This window comes from Ochotona princeps, chromosome 11 (assembly GCF_030435755.1).
Source record: "Ochotona princeps isolate mOchPri1 chromosome 11, mOchPri1.hap1, whole genome shotgun sequence".
Classification (NCBI taxonomy): Eukaryota; Metazoa; Chordata; class Mammalia; order Lagomorpha; family Ochotonidae; genus Ochotona; species Ochotona princeps.
This window is the reverse complement of record NC_080842.1, coordinates 38,378,775-38,392,412: the sequence shown is the minus strand read 5'-3', so window position 1 is coordinate 38,392,412 and position 13,638 is coordinate 38,378,775. Positions and strand designations below refer to the sequence as shown.

The 13,638-nt window shown below is 44.6% G+C and overlaps 1 long non-coding RNA gene across 1 annotated transcript in view; it reads right to left on the bottom strand.

Moving 5' to 3' along the window:
* The window catches only part of LOC131481439 (uncharacterized), a 41,373-nt gene extending 32,199 nt beyond the window's left edge, over positions 1 to 9,174 (bottom strand). The window contains exon 1 of the long non-coding RNA XR_009246335.1: positions 9,090 to 9,174. This is a non-coding gene — a long non-coding RNA (uncharacterized LOC131481439). The remainder of the gene's footprint in view (positions 1 to 9,089) is intronic.
* Between the last annotated feature and the right edge of the window lie 4,464 nt (positions 9,175 to 13,638).

Genomic DNA, 13,638 nt, shown 5'->3' with positions numbered 1-13,638 from the left:
CGTGTCACCTAGGGTTTACTTGCAGCGCATATGGTATTCTTTCTCATGTTTCGTTGACTACTGTTCCATTCTCACAGCATTAGTATAGTGTTTAAATAATGACAGGCTCACAAAAAAGTTTCATTTCTGGTATTTCAAGTCCAACTTTGGTGTGCTTGCCTTGCCTTGCCAACAATTTCTTGGCTATTTTTACTTAAACTGTTACTCTGCTGGGAAACTACGTCATAAGTAAACTTCAGTTTGGGTGTGATTGACACCCATACTCTTTGTTGTAGGTCAAGCTTCCCGGGACACCTTCTCAGAAAGGTTTACTGGAGAGTTCCGTTAAGGTCCATACCCTTGTGGGCATGAAGCAAGTGGGATTGGACAGAGGAAGCTGTTGGACATTGCAGTTGAACTGAACTGAAGTCAGCACCAAGCAGCTGATCCCCTAGGAAGTTGTCCAGATTGGGGCCTGCTAACCATACATTTGTTTGTTTTTTCCCTGTATCAATTTTTTATTAATAATTTTTAGAAATTTTTAATGATGATTACAAGGTTGATCAGGGTGGGAAGCAGCGAGGCTCAGGGAAAAGTTTACCATGCATTTGTAAAACTTCCTCCTACCATGGACTAGTCATCAGTGGCAGTTTCCCAGACAGAGAGGGTGTTAAGCTTGGGAGAAGTGGCTTTCTGCAGCTGAGGGACACCCTTGGAGAAGAACTGAGCCAGGAGCCTTCAGTAATCAAACTGAACGAGAACCTTCATCTTGAAGTGGGAAATTGTGACACATCACAGCACCCATAATCCCACTGAAATTTTTCTGTCTGGGTGTGTACCATGTCTTCCCTTTTATTTGAAGGTTTTCAAAGATTCAAATTGCTATCAAGACTTGTTTGCCCACCACACTGCTTGCTACATGTATTACTGGTTACTCCTTGTATGTGAAAATAATATATGCGTACATACTCTACTTATTTGTTTTCCATTAGTTATATTTTCTCAGCATTAAGAATTATTTATAGAAGGTAAACAGATTTTATGCATTTCAAAATACTATTTGCTCAGCTTTACTGAGGTGTGATTGATACACAATAAGTTACACAAAAGTAAAACATGTACTTGGATGAGTTTTGAATTCACTTATAAAAATATCACACAATCAAAATAATGAACATGTTAGTCACCCCCACATGTTTTCTGAGTTCTTTTGTATTTCTCCCTCCCTGACATCAAGTCCTGAACAAAACAACCATTGATCTGCCATTTAGCAAAAGAGTTTGTGTTTTTTAGGATTTAAAAAAAATTAATAGCACTATAAATAGGTATCCTTTTTAATCTGTCTTCTCAGCATGTTGTTTCATGTAAAATAACTCATTCTTTTTTTAAAAAAATTACCTACTAGTAAAATATGTCATCTCAACATCATTTGAGATGCTCTGGAGCTTTTGTGGTCTTCCACTGACCAGCCCAGAGCAATGAAAAGTATGAATTACCTGAGGCAGGACAAGGCACAATCAGTGTTCTGGCTTTAGTTCTCACACAGTAAACAAGAATGCTTTGCCTGGTTTACTCAGACTTCTGTGTTTTGTGTTGGTAATTTTGTTATTTAAAATGGGCCCTGATTGTAATAATGCATTTCCTTAGTGTGAGATGTTTTGTATTCCCTAGTGCAAGAAGGCTGTGATGTATCTTTTTTTAAAAGATTTATTCATTTTATTACAGCAAGATATACACAGAGGAGGAGAGACAGAGAGGAAGATCTTCCGTCCGATGACTCACTCCCCAAGTGAGCCGCAACGGCCGGTGCGCGCCGGTCCGAAGCTGGGAACCAGGAACCTCTTCCGGGTCTCCCACGTGGGTGCAGGGTCCCAGTGCATTGGGCCGTCCTCGACTGCTTTCCCAGGCCACAAGCAGGGAGCTGGATGGGAAGTGGAGCTGCTGGGATTAGAACCGGCGCCCATATGGGATCCCGGGGCTTTCAAGGCGAGGACTTTAGCCGCTAGGCCACGCCACTGGGCCCTGTGATGTATCTTTTAAAAAATTATTTATTTGAAAGGCAGAGATGCAGAGAGTGTGTATGTTAGTGTGTGTGCACACATTTGTGCGTGTTCCATCTGCTGGTTTACTTCCCAGATAGCCATAGTCAATGGCCAGGGCTGGGCCAGGCCAAAGCCAGGAGCCTCCACAAAGTTGCCTACATGGGGCAGGGTCCCAAGCACTTGGGCCAGCCTCTGCTTCCTTCCCAAGTGCATTATCAAGCAACAGGTTTAGAAGTAGAGCAGTTGGGACTCAAGTAGGTGTTCTGATGTGAGATGCTGCCATCCCAGTTGGCAGCTTAACCTGTGGTGCCACAACACCAGCCCCGTACAATGTATCTGACTGAGAAGACATGGGCGTTAGATGAGCTGAGTTCAGACAGGAGTTGCAATGCCATTGTCCATGAGTTCACTGCCAGTGACTGCACAATGTGTATGAAATAAAGTGTCTTCCAACAGAAAACACATATGAAACACGGTTATGCATGGACAAGTTGATAGAAAGGTTGACAGATACCTGACTCTTTGTCCCCCAGGAACCAGGGTTCAGTGTCCACCACATTTTATGGAACATTTTATGGAAGTAGCGAGGATCAGCTGTGCAGTGTGACTTTTGACTTTGCCTGCAGTCACGGAGGTCTGCTGTCAGTTCGTTGCCATCTTTGTCCCCTTTGGTGTGCCCATTTCTCCGATTGCTGTCAGGTGTGCATTCTACTGGTGAGAGCATTAGAGGAAGAAGGTGGAAGAGAAGGGGAAGCCCCACGGGCCCCGCCCATGGCAGCTTCCTGGGCTCTGCTGCACCCGAGCGGCAGCAGCCTCCCGGGGTGACTGTGCAGGTAGCCTGTTGCATCGCTTCAGAGCTGACACCTGTCACCGGCAGCTTCCTGCCAGCTCCGCACATCATTTCACGAAAGCCAGCCTTGGCTCCGCTTCCTTAGACCCCCCTGCAAACTGTCTGTGCTTCCAGAAACCCCAGGTCCCTGTATCATATCATGCGGGGTAGGAGACACAGAACCGCAGACGTCTGATCAAGAAGATCCACTAACAAAAGGCAGATGCACAAAGGGAAGACACAGGCGAGCAAAGAACACATGCCTCACATAAACACGGAGATAGCGGAGCAGAATGGCTCTCAGCGATGGCTTTGATTCCAGTTAACGCAGCATCTTCTACAAAGAGCAGCACATTTGTAGAGCCAGAATGAGACAAAAAAGGGGTGAAGTGGGGGGAGGTTTCTCTGTCTAGGGGTCACAGCATGCAGGAAGGCAGCCATGGGACTGAAAGGCCTCTTTGGGAGCTTCTTCCATGTGGGATTCCTCTGGTGTCATCTCCAGGCTGTCCAGAGTCCCCAGTTACACTCAGTTACACCCGTCACCTTGTCTCCTTGTCCCACCAGGCCCTGTTCTCAGGCGCCTTGATTATCTCCAGTTCCAGCATCCTTTTCACGTCAGGTGGTGTCGTCCGTCTCCCCGGTGAGAAATGGCTGCCTGGTCCCTGTCCTCCTGCCAGCAGCCTGACTCATATGTGCATATGTCTGACAAGGTGTGCTTCCACTGGGAAAGAGGGTGAGTGCTGCGGGACGGACTCCTGGTGGCCACCAGAACTGATGTCCTCCTCTCCCTCTGGGCCACACAGCTGAGTGATGTGTCTCTCTTGTGCCCTCTGGCTGGGGCTTTGTGACTGCACTTCTTCTATCCCTTCCCTACTGCTTGTGTCAGACAAGAAAAGAACTTTACTGTGATACCACTGAGATGGAATGACACCTGCTCTTTCTCCTTTTCCCACATCAAAAGACATTTTAAAATTGTGCTTTTGCTAATGTCTATTTTTTGTAGTAATCAAAACAAAACTCTACTTGATCCTCAACTCTTTGTCACTAACGACAAGAATGAAATTGGCCTGAGGTTGTAGCCTAATGGCTAAATCCTCATCTTGCATCTGCCAGGATCCCATGTGGGTGCTGTTTCATATCCCAGCTGGTCCACTTCCCATCCAGCTTCCTGCTTGTGGCCTGGGAAAGCAGTTGAGGATGGCCCAACTCCCTAGGATCCTGCATCCACGTGGGAGACCCAGAAGCTCCTGGCTTCAGATTGGCTCAGCTCCGGCCGTAGTGGCCACTTAGGGAGTGAACCAGCGGATAAAACGTCTTTCACTCTGTCTTTCCTTCTCTGTATATTTGCCTTTCCAATAAAAAAAATCTTCTAAAAAATGAAATAATTTTTGTCAATCTCTTCCTAGGTTGAAAAACTTGGCCTGCTGGTTCATCCATCTCCTCTCACATCCATCTATCTCCGTTGGCATAATTTGCATTTGATTTTCTAATCATGTTTTCAACCATCATGTAGGTTTCTTTCCACATGTACTAAACATTAATGCTTACTATCTATTCTTTTGCACCACAAGAAACTTTTATGAAGTTCTTTATTTGTTGTGTGTCTTGTTTACTGTAAATTCCTGTAGTTAGGCACTCCTGAGACAGACATGGAGAGAAGAAATGTTTTTTAAGTCCTCAAACAGCTGAGACAGTTACATAGAGATCTACTATCCACTGGTTCACTCTTCAAATGGCTGCAACAGCTGGAGTTGAGCCAATCCAAAGCCAGGATCCAGGCAGTTCTTCTGGGTCTCCCATGTGGGTTCTAGAGCCCAAGGACTTGAGCCATTCTCTGCTACTTTCCCAGGCCACATACAGGGAATTGGATAGGAAGTGGAGCAGGCGGGACACGAACAAGTGCTAATACAGGATGCTAGCATTGCAGGCTGAAGCTCATGTCACAGTACCAGTCCCACATGTAATTGTTTTTAAAAGGAAAACTCTAAACCTCTTGTATACCATCTAGGACTATGCTTTTGTTACTTTACTTTCTAATTCTTCCTCTGAGATAAAATAATTGCCCAAATAGTGGATCTTTCTCACCTGGTGTTTATTTCTGCTAGTTTTCATTTTGTCATCTGTTTCTTTTATGGTATCACAGAACCTGGCAAGCATTCTTTATATTTGAATTGTATTCTGTGTCCTCTTTTTGCTTTCATTGACATATTATGATTCTACGTATTTATAAGATGCAGTTTGATGCTTGATACATGTAGATATTTTAACTTGAACAAATCTGGGCAGTTATCACATATGCTACCTCATGCATTTATTATTTCTTTGTGGTGAGAACATTAAGAAAGCCTATCTTCTAGCTATTTTGACATTTACAGTACCTTACTGTTAACCATAGTCACCCTACCGTGTTACAAAACACTAGAGCTTGTATCTGCTATCTAAAGGCAACGTCATACCCATTGATCAATCTCACACCATCATCACCTCCCCAGTCTCTGGTGACCACCATTCCCTTTAATTCTGTGAGATCATCTTTTCTGAAAATTGCATATGAAAGTGAAGTCAAGCAGTGTTTGTCATTCTGCATCTAGCTTATACCAGTTAATGTTTCCCAGGTTTGTATAAAATGAGATTTCAATTTTCCATTTTTTAATGGCTGGATGATATTCTGCATATATCACATTTTAAAAATCCATTGTTGGGCATTTAGCTTGCCTCCAAGTTCTGACCATTCAGAATAGTGCTATGGTGAACGTGGGAGTATCCATGTTTCTTTGCCATACTGATGTCATTTCCTTTGGGTACAGGGAGACTACTCTAGTTTTCATTTCCTGAAGAGCCTCCATGGCATGTGCCACGATGTCTGTCCTAATCCCCATTCTTACCAACAGTGTGTAAGGGTTCCTTTGTCTCCACATCCTGGCCAGTTCTTGCTTTTTGCTATCTTCTTGATAGTAGCTATTCTGGGCCTGCTCTTTCCTATTCAAGATTTTTAAACATTTTTATTTGAAAGGCAGATTTGCAGAGAGAGAAGGAGGAACAGGGAGAGAGATCCATCCACTTGTTCACTCTTCAAGGGACAGCAGTGGCTGGAGTTGACCAGATCCAAAGCCAGGAGCCAGGAGCCAGGAGCTTCTTCCAGGTTTCCCACCTGGGTGCTGGGGCCCAAGGGCTTCAGTCATACTTTGCTGCTTTCCCAGGTCATAGGCAAGACTGGATAGGAGGTAAAGTATCTGGGGTGTAGGCAGAGGTTTAGCCTGCTATACCACTGTACTGAGGGCCTGTTCTTTTCTGATGTTAATGCAGAGCAATATGGTGATTTTTTTTTTTTACTTTCAGTTTTTCACCTTTTTTCATTTCATCAATATCCTTTTCTGTTAGTCAAATCCACTGACTTCTCTGTCCCTCTTTATTGTTCAAATCTTATTTTATAAGATTGATTTCTAGCATTTTCCTTGGCCTTATGCATCCAATAATACTCAAGAATGTGCATTTCGTTTCTTAAGGCCCAGGATATTTTTCACTGGTCCTGCAGTGTTTGTGTTCTCTTTCATGATCCTCTGATGGGAAGACAGCCCAGGGCCTTGGTTTTCTATCAACACAAGGAGGGGATGCTGTTAGACTCCTTCCAAATGGTCTGCAGAAGTTTGCATTAGCTGTTCAGTAGCACATCATTCTAGAAGAATGTTGAAACAGAGAAGAGGAAAGGGAGATGTTCCTTCTGTGTGATGTCTTTGGTTCTAGGGACCTCCCTTTGTGTTGAGAGCGCCTAACGATCTATGGGGCTGTCTAGGACAACACCAGGGACCAACGCCCTGGGGAGGGCAGCGGTAAACAAGTTCAGGAAGTGTCTTCCCATTGGGGCACGGCTGCGTGTCCCGCGTGCAGGAGTGAGCTTTCGGCTGATTGGTCGCTTCCCGCGTGCGGGAGTGACCTTTTGGCTGATTGGCTAGGTGTTATATATAAGCAGGTTGGGTCCTGGAGGGGAGAAAGAGGGGAGAGAAGGAAGGAGAAGACGGTTTTGCTGTTTGCATGCTGCCTGGTGGAATAAAGAGTTCCTACACGTTCACTCAGCGTCGGGTTTTCTTCCACGGGTTTGGAGATTCCCCGACACCTTTGGACTCAGTTATCTATTTGGGTCAGCCTTTGTAGGTGCATCTTTACCTGGCAAGGTGATGCTGCTGCTTTGCATGTCAAGTCAAAGCCTCTGCTGAACTATCCATGTTTCCATGTTGCCATTTGTTTTAACTGCCAAGAGAACCTTGGATGTGGGGCCTGGGCGGGAGAGATTACTCCAAGAACAGCACAGTGCTCCTCAACTGGACTGTCTGTGCTTGACATCTATGGACTTATTTCTTGACCTTAGGATGAGGGAGCTGCAATATAATAGGAAGAGCTTACAGAGCCTGTTCTTCTATAATCTTAAAGCTCAAGACATTAGTGTGAAGCATGTGGATGACAGGGCAGTTGATGGTTGGCCCAGTAGGCAGGTGGTGGATACTGAATAGTTATTTCAACCTGTTTCTTGTACCAATAATTAGTCTAACTTCCATTTACAGAAGGATAGCATTGGGACCTAGAGAACTGGTTGCAGGGAACCTGCTTGATATGACTGCAGCCGTCAGGCTCCTAACTGCTATCTTGCCCTCCAGGTGACCCTGGAATTCATCCTAGACCCTCAGGGATGAGCAAGTCACTAAGACAATCTGTATCTTTTATTGAACTCCTGGAATGTCTGTTATCTGATGCCTGGCATGTCTCTTAGGAATGTTAATATTTCTTGAGGAAATACAGGCACTTGCTAGTTGGCCATGGGCCAATTGTCTGGTTTAACATTTAAAGCCTTTTTTCTCTGATGCTGTGGTGCTGCAGTCCTCTTATTTGTAACTGCCCAGGACATGCTTCTGCCCATACATCCCTGTTAAGTTACACTGTGGTCCTGGTTTTTGTCTGCCTCTGTGGTCTCTCAGTGCCTTCTTCCTTTTGTGGCTGGTTCTTGTAACTTGATCCTAAGCTTTATAGAATCTCAGTCTCTGCAGTAATGACTCAACCAAGATGAGCCCACACAGGGTCATAAATGTTTGATGTAATAGCTCTATGGTCATTCCTATGCCGAGAAGTATCAGGAAGGAAACAGGACTTCCAATATCTGGAATGCAACGCCAGACATTCTATGTAACCTGGCACCACTCTGGGACACTATTTCTAGTGTGTCACCCTTCTACTTTCCATGGGGATATAGCTGGCCAAAGGACATTGCTGAGCTATCAGAAGAGATTAATTGACGTTGGAGAAGCACAATTTCCCTGCTCCACCTTGCGCTAGCTCTGGTCTTTATTGGCAACACGGTTTCTTTGAGGCGTGCAGATATTTACCCACCTTAGCTTGCAGTAGAACTTCCATCTCTCTCTCCTCGCCCACAACCCCGACCCTCCCTACAGTACTGAGCTCCTGAGCCCTTAGTCTACATAGCCATTCTCCATTCACTTTGGAAACAGCCATCATAGTGATAAAGATGAAGGCACTGATCCTTGGTCTAGATGTCTGAATCTTTGACCTGATATTGGCAGCTGCAGACTGGACATTTGGGTTGCCCTTGCAGATTCCCTCTGAATCCTTCCCTACCATTTCCCTCTTCAGATCCATGGTGGATAATGACCCAAGGTGACACATTACCTTTTCTTGGATTCCTCAATTCCTGCAGATACCAATAGCCCCTTTATGACACTCTTTTGCAATAATGGATTTGAGTGGTATAGCTGTTTCCTTCCTTCACCTTCACTAAGACAATCAAGTGGGATAGTCAATCAAGTGGGACAGTCTATTGGATGCTTTTCTAGGGTCTGTTTCTGGCCTTGCTTGGGATGTTATCTTCAATAGCAATTTTTCAAATAATAATTCAAAATGTTTAATTAGCACTTTAAGATTGTATGTTTTTATGGCATGCCTTGTGATACATGTGTAACATCCAATCAGGGTGAACATATCTATCCCCTGAAACTTTCGATGCAATCAGAAGATTCAGTACAGTCATGCTTCACTTGATAGAAGATATGTTTTGAGAATGCATTTTGTCATTATGTAAACATTACGAAGTACATGTACTCAAACTAAGATAGCCACAGTGTCGCCAGGTCTAGGGGCTGCCATTGTATGTGTGGCTGTCATTGGCAGAAGTGCTATATGCTACACATGACTATAAATATATTAGAAAGAAGGAAAGGCTTATGGGTCTCTACCCCAGGGTAGACAGTAAAGAGCTGCTTGCTTCCCAGTCTTCTCATCTTCCGTGGCTGCCATAGACACACTTTCACAGAACTCCCGAGGGTCCAGAAAGCACAATGTAAACATTCCATTCTGGAAGACACAGACATAGCTCCCAGAGTATGTCTAGGGAAGTGGGGTAAACAAAGGTGTTTCTTGCAGCCATCACTTGCAGTGTATAGACAACCCTCTGGTTCTACAGCCGTAGATTCAACCAGCCATGGATAGAAAATGTTTGCATTAGCACTGAACATGTTTAGACATATTTTGGCCATTATTCTCTCAACAACACAGTATAACCACTATTTACACAGCTTGGATGTTGCCTTAGTGTAATCTAGAGATGATGTGAAGAGTAGAGGAGGATGTTCATGGGTATATGCAGGTACTGTGCCATTTTGTGTGAAAGGCTCGAACACTTGCATCCTACGACTGGTCCCCAGCAGGCAGCAGGGGGCGACTGTGCTTACTGGGTACCTGACCCTGTTGCAAACATGGTGCATGAATTGGTATACAACAAACTTGTTGAAGTAGTCCCTGTGGACACTTTTCCCAAATAAGTATTTTTTGAAAGGCACAATCAACAATAATAATAGAAGTGCAGAGAAAAATAAAGTTCTAAAAAACACGAAAACAAAGTCATGTGAATGTTTGTGTCCTTATCAGTACATTAAATTACTAGATCTGACAGCTACTCTAACGCCTACTTATAATTATAAGCCACTGAAGATAAGCACAAATGGCAATTCGAAATCTCGGTAGCAGCTCCAATGTGTTATGGAAACAGTAATGACAGAGGTTCAGGTATTGTTAATACCACTTGGTGTTGCTGGTTTCTTTTTGGCCTATATTTGCAAGGAAAGTAAATGCTGTATGTCAGACAAAGGTAGATGACAAGATGTTATTCACCTCCCCTCACACCATCCAGTCTTACTGATTATTAATCTCAGGTGCCTCCACTCCATGTGCCCCTGTGGTGTTCTTTCCATTACCCCTGGCCTCTTATTATCAGGATATTGGCCAAGGAAGCCTCACCAACCAGAGGGAAGCTTGGAAAAGAGAGAAGCATGCTCTGTTTTGCTCATTGTTCCTGCCAGCATCATGCAAACAACAATGTTTGAGCCCACTGGCAGCAGGTGACTCCAGCAATAGCTGATTCTGATTTCCAGTTGTTTCTGCAGCCCCCTCAGAGACACACCCACAGCACTTGGGCACTAGCCCCTTGTCTGTTGTAACATGGCACCACAGAAACTCATTGTCTCATGGCAGTGGAGGCTGGAAGTTCAGGTGCAGGCCCAAGGTGAAGGCTGCGCCCCTCTGCCAGCTCTGGAGGAGAATCCTTCCTTGCTTTGTCTAGATTCTGCTGGACCAGTCTTTGGCATCACAAGGACTGGCTTGGCACCTAGCATACAGTCACTCCAGTCACACAGTCATCAATTCTACCTATCTTGCCATCATCTCTCCTTGGTGTGCAAATTCCCCTTATCTGTGAGGACATGGTTGTATTGGTTTAGGGTCCATCCCAGTAACCTCATTTTAAATCAATTACCTATGTAAAAGCTCTGTTTCTAAAGAGTCAACTTCAGGGGTACTGGGTGTTAGGGCTTTGAGTGTTAACACTACACCATATGTTTTTTGCATATTTTTTAGCTTTATTTATTTATTTGAAAGGCAGAGTTACTTAGAGGAGAGACACAGAGAGAGCTTCCATGTGCTGGTTCACTCACAAAATGGCCATCTTCTGCTACTTTCTCAGGCACATTAGCAGGGAACCGAATCAGAAATAGAGCAACCAGGACTCAAACCAGCACCTAAATGGCATGCAGGTATTGCAGGTAGCAGCTTTATGTGCTACACCACAGCACTGGCCTTCTGCAGCCTATCTTTTTTAGGGAGGAAAATAATTTGACCTATATACTCCTTCTCTGGGGACTGTGTGCCAGCTCTGTGGAAACCTCTGATCTTCAAGTTCTCCTAGCTTTAAGTTTGGAGCTGCTTCCTGCAGTTAAATTTCCCTGTCTCTGTTTTGTCATCCTCTGCTGCCTGTCTGATCAATTCCTTTAACACATTCTCTGTTATGATAACTGGTATGGGTTTGTTTTCCATACAGCCCCTGCCTGTAGCAGATCCCTTGAAACTTTCACCAGAAGCTCTGGTTAAAAGAACCTACCAAATTAAAGGGATTTCTAGTACTTGTCTCAAGAAAGCATCAGGGATTGTGAGGGTATATGAGTCTCCTGATTCAGTAAGACTTCTAAAGACCCATTTGTGCGCTTCCCCCTGCATTTTAAATGTCTCAGTTGTTCCTTTACTGTGTCCTGTAGTGATGCTAACATGAACCAAACTTGTGAGTTTGTCTTCAGGGCCAGTGAGGGGCAAGACACGAGGGTTAGGTGAGCAGGCAGCATGGCTGGGGGGCAGCCCTAAGGAGAAGAGAAAAATGGTTGAGATGCTGGGATTTTGGCACGGAAGAGGAGACGAATCAGGAAAGCTGTTGCTTAGAACTGGCTCTGGGGAGCTCCTAGGGAGACAGCTTTGGTGCCCTCTCACCCAGCAGCATTGCATGTTGGATGCTATTTTAGAAAAAGAACTCCAAGTAAAATCTGTAGAAGCCCTTGACTCTCCCCAGCCTGACTGGCCCTGAATGGTGCCTATGACCTACAGATACACCTGCTCATCTGCCTCGCTGGAAGCCTTGCAGTGTTAAGGCCCCTGCCTATGCCTGCCACTGGCAGAGATCCGAGTCTACTTGTGTCTACTTGGTTTCACTCCAGCCTTTAACCTGTTGGCGGGTGGGTCCTTATTTCTGCCCCCGCTGCTCCTCCACCTGTATGAAAATGCAGTGTCTGGGCCAGACTCCCCTCTTGTCCTGACCCTGAGCACTGCAGTTTCCACACAGGGGCCAGGAAGCTGCTAAGTTGAGGTTCCCATAACACCTTTCTTCCACAACACATCAGTGTGTCCCTCTCTACAAAAGATGAGACCCATGCCTCTAATAAACTATTAAACAAACACAGTACCTCCCGCTTTGCTTGTCCCTCATCCTTCCTCTGTCCCCATCCCCTGGAACTGGCCCACTCCTAGCAGCTGTCATTGCATGGAAAGAGTTGTTTGGAAAATTGCTGGTCTTGTCTGCCACTGGGCTCCTGAGGTGATCTGAGCACATACTGCCGTGTTCACTACAACTGAGGTCCAAGACTGAAACACTGAACACGTCTCCAAGTACCCCTATGAAGAATGACTGGGTGAATTAAGCACTTTAACCCCTAGGGGGATAGATAGAGCCAGTGACAATTCTGAAGACTCCTTTATATAAAAAAGTGCTAATGGCTTAATTTTAAGTGCTAAAAAGAATGCATTATACACTACTATGATTGCGGACACATAATGACATATGCTGATGAAATGAATGGGAAATGAACTTGAACAAGTGAGAACAATTCAACTTAGAGTGTTGATAATGTGTCAGCTTTTCTCTTTACTCAGAGTTCAATTAACTTATGTCATGTCATTTATTTGATAAAGAATAAAATGATTAGAAAAAAAGTAATAAAAGGCCCAACTCAGATCTCCTTTGCATACATGCCAGGCTGTGTCTGAGCTCCCAGGAGGGGCTGAGGCTCAGCAGGGATATGGGTGTGCCACCCTGTTTTCCCTGGGAAAACTTCCAGCTCAAATTCTTGTTTGTTTTTTTTGCTAGCTTGAATTCTAAAGTCATGCAAAGGACTTTCTCATTTATAGTTGTAATGTGTAATCCCAATGTTGAAGGAAAAGTGATAACACTATGTTACAGGGTTGTCTCTTATTTTTAAGATTTATTTTATTTTTTTATTTGAAAGGTAGAGTTACAGAGAAAAGGAAAGACAGATTTTTCCATCTGCTGGTTCACTCCCCAAATGACTGCAACAACCAGTGCTGAGCTGATCTGAAGCCAGGAATTTCCTTTGGGTCTCTCACATGGGTGCAGGGGTCCAAGGACTTGAACCATCCTCCACTGCTCTCCCAGGCCACAAGCAGGGAGCTGGATGGGAAGCGGTGCTGCCGGGATTAGAACCAGTGCCCAAATGGGATCCCGGCACCCTGAAGGTGAGGACTTTAGCCACTAGGCCACCGCACTGGACCCAAGGCTACCACTCTGTGCCCTGTGCCCTATGCCCTGTGTTTTAACCACAGCACCCCGAGTGGCACTGTGGACAGCCTCACAGGCGTGGACCTGCAGGACACTGAATCTCACTTACCAGGATCCGAACTCTCAAACTCATGTCTTGAGAAATCCATGTATAAGTGGGAGGGCACTTCATGAAGCTCGCGGAAAAACTGAATGAAGTTTGTTTGATGTGAAGAAAACATGAAAAATCCAGGCACAGTTTTTTTATTCCATAATGCTCACTTTTCATACACTTTTTAAAAGATCTCTTGTAGACATAAATTTCAAAATCATTTTTGTACCAAAATAAGCTTATAATTCCATTTCTCATGATTTTAAGTACCTATATATGCACATGTGGGTATATACACATGTAT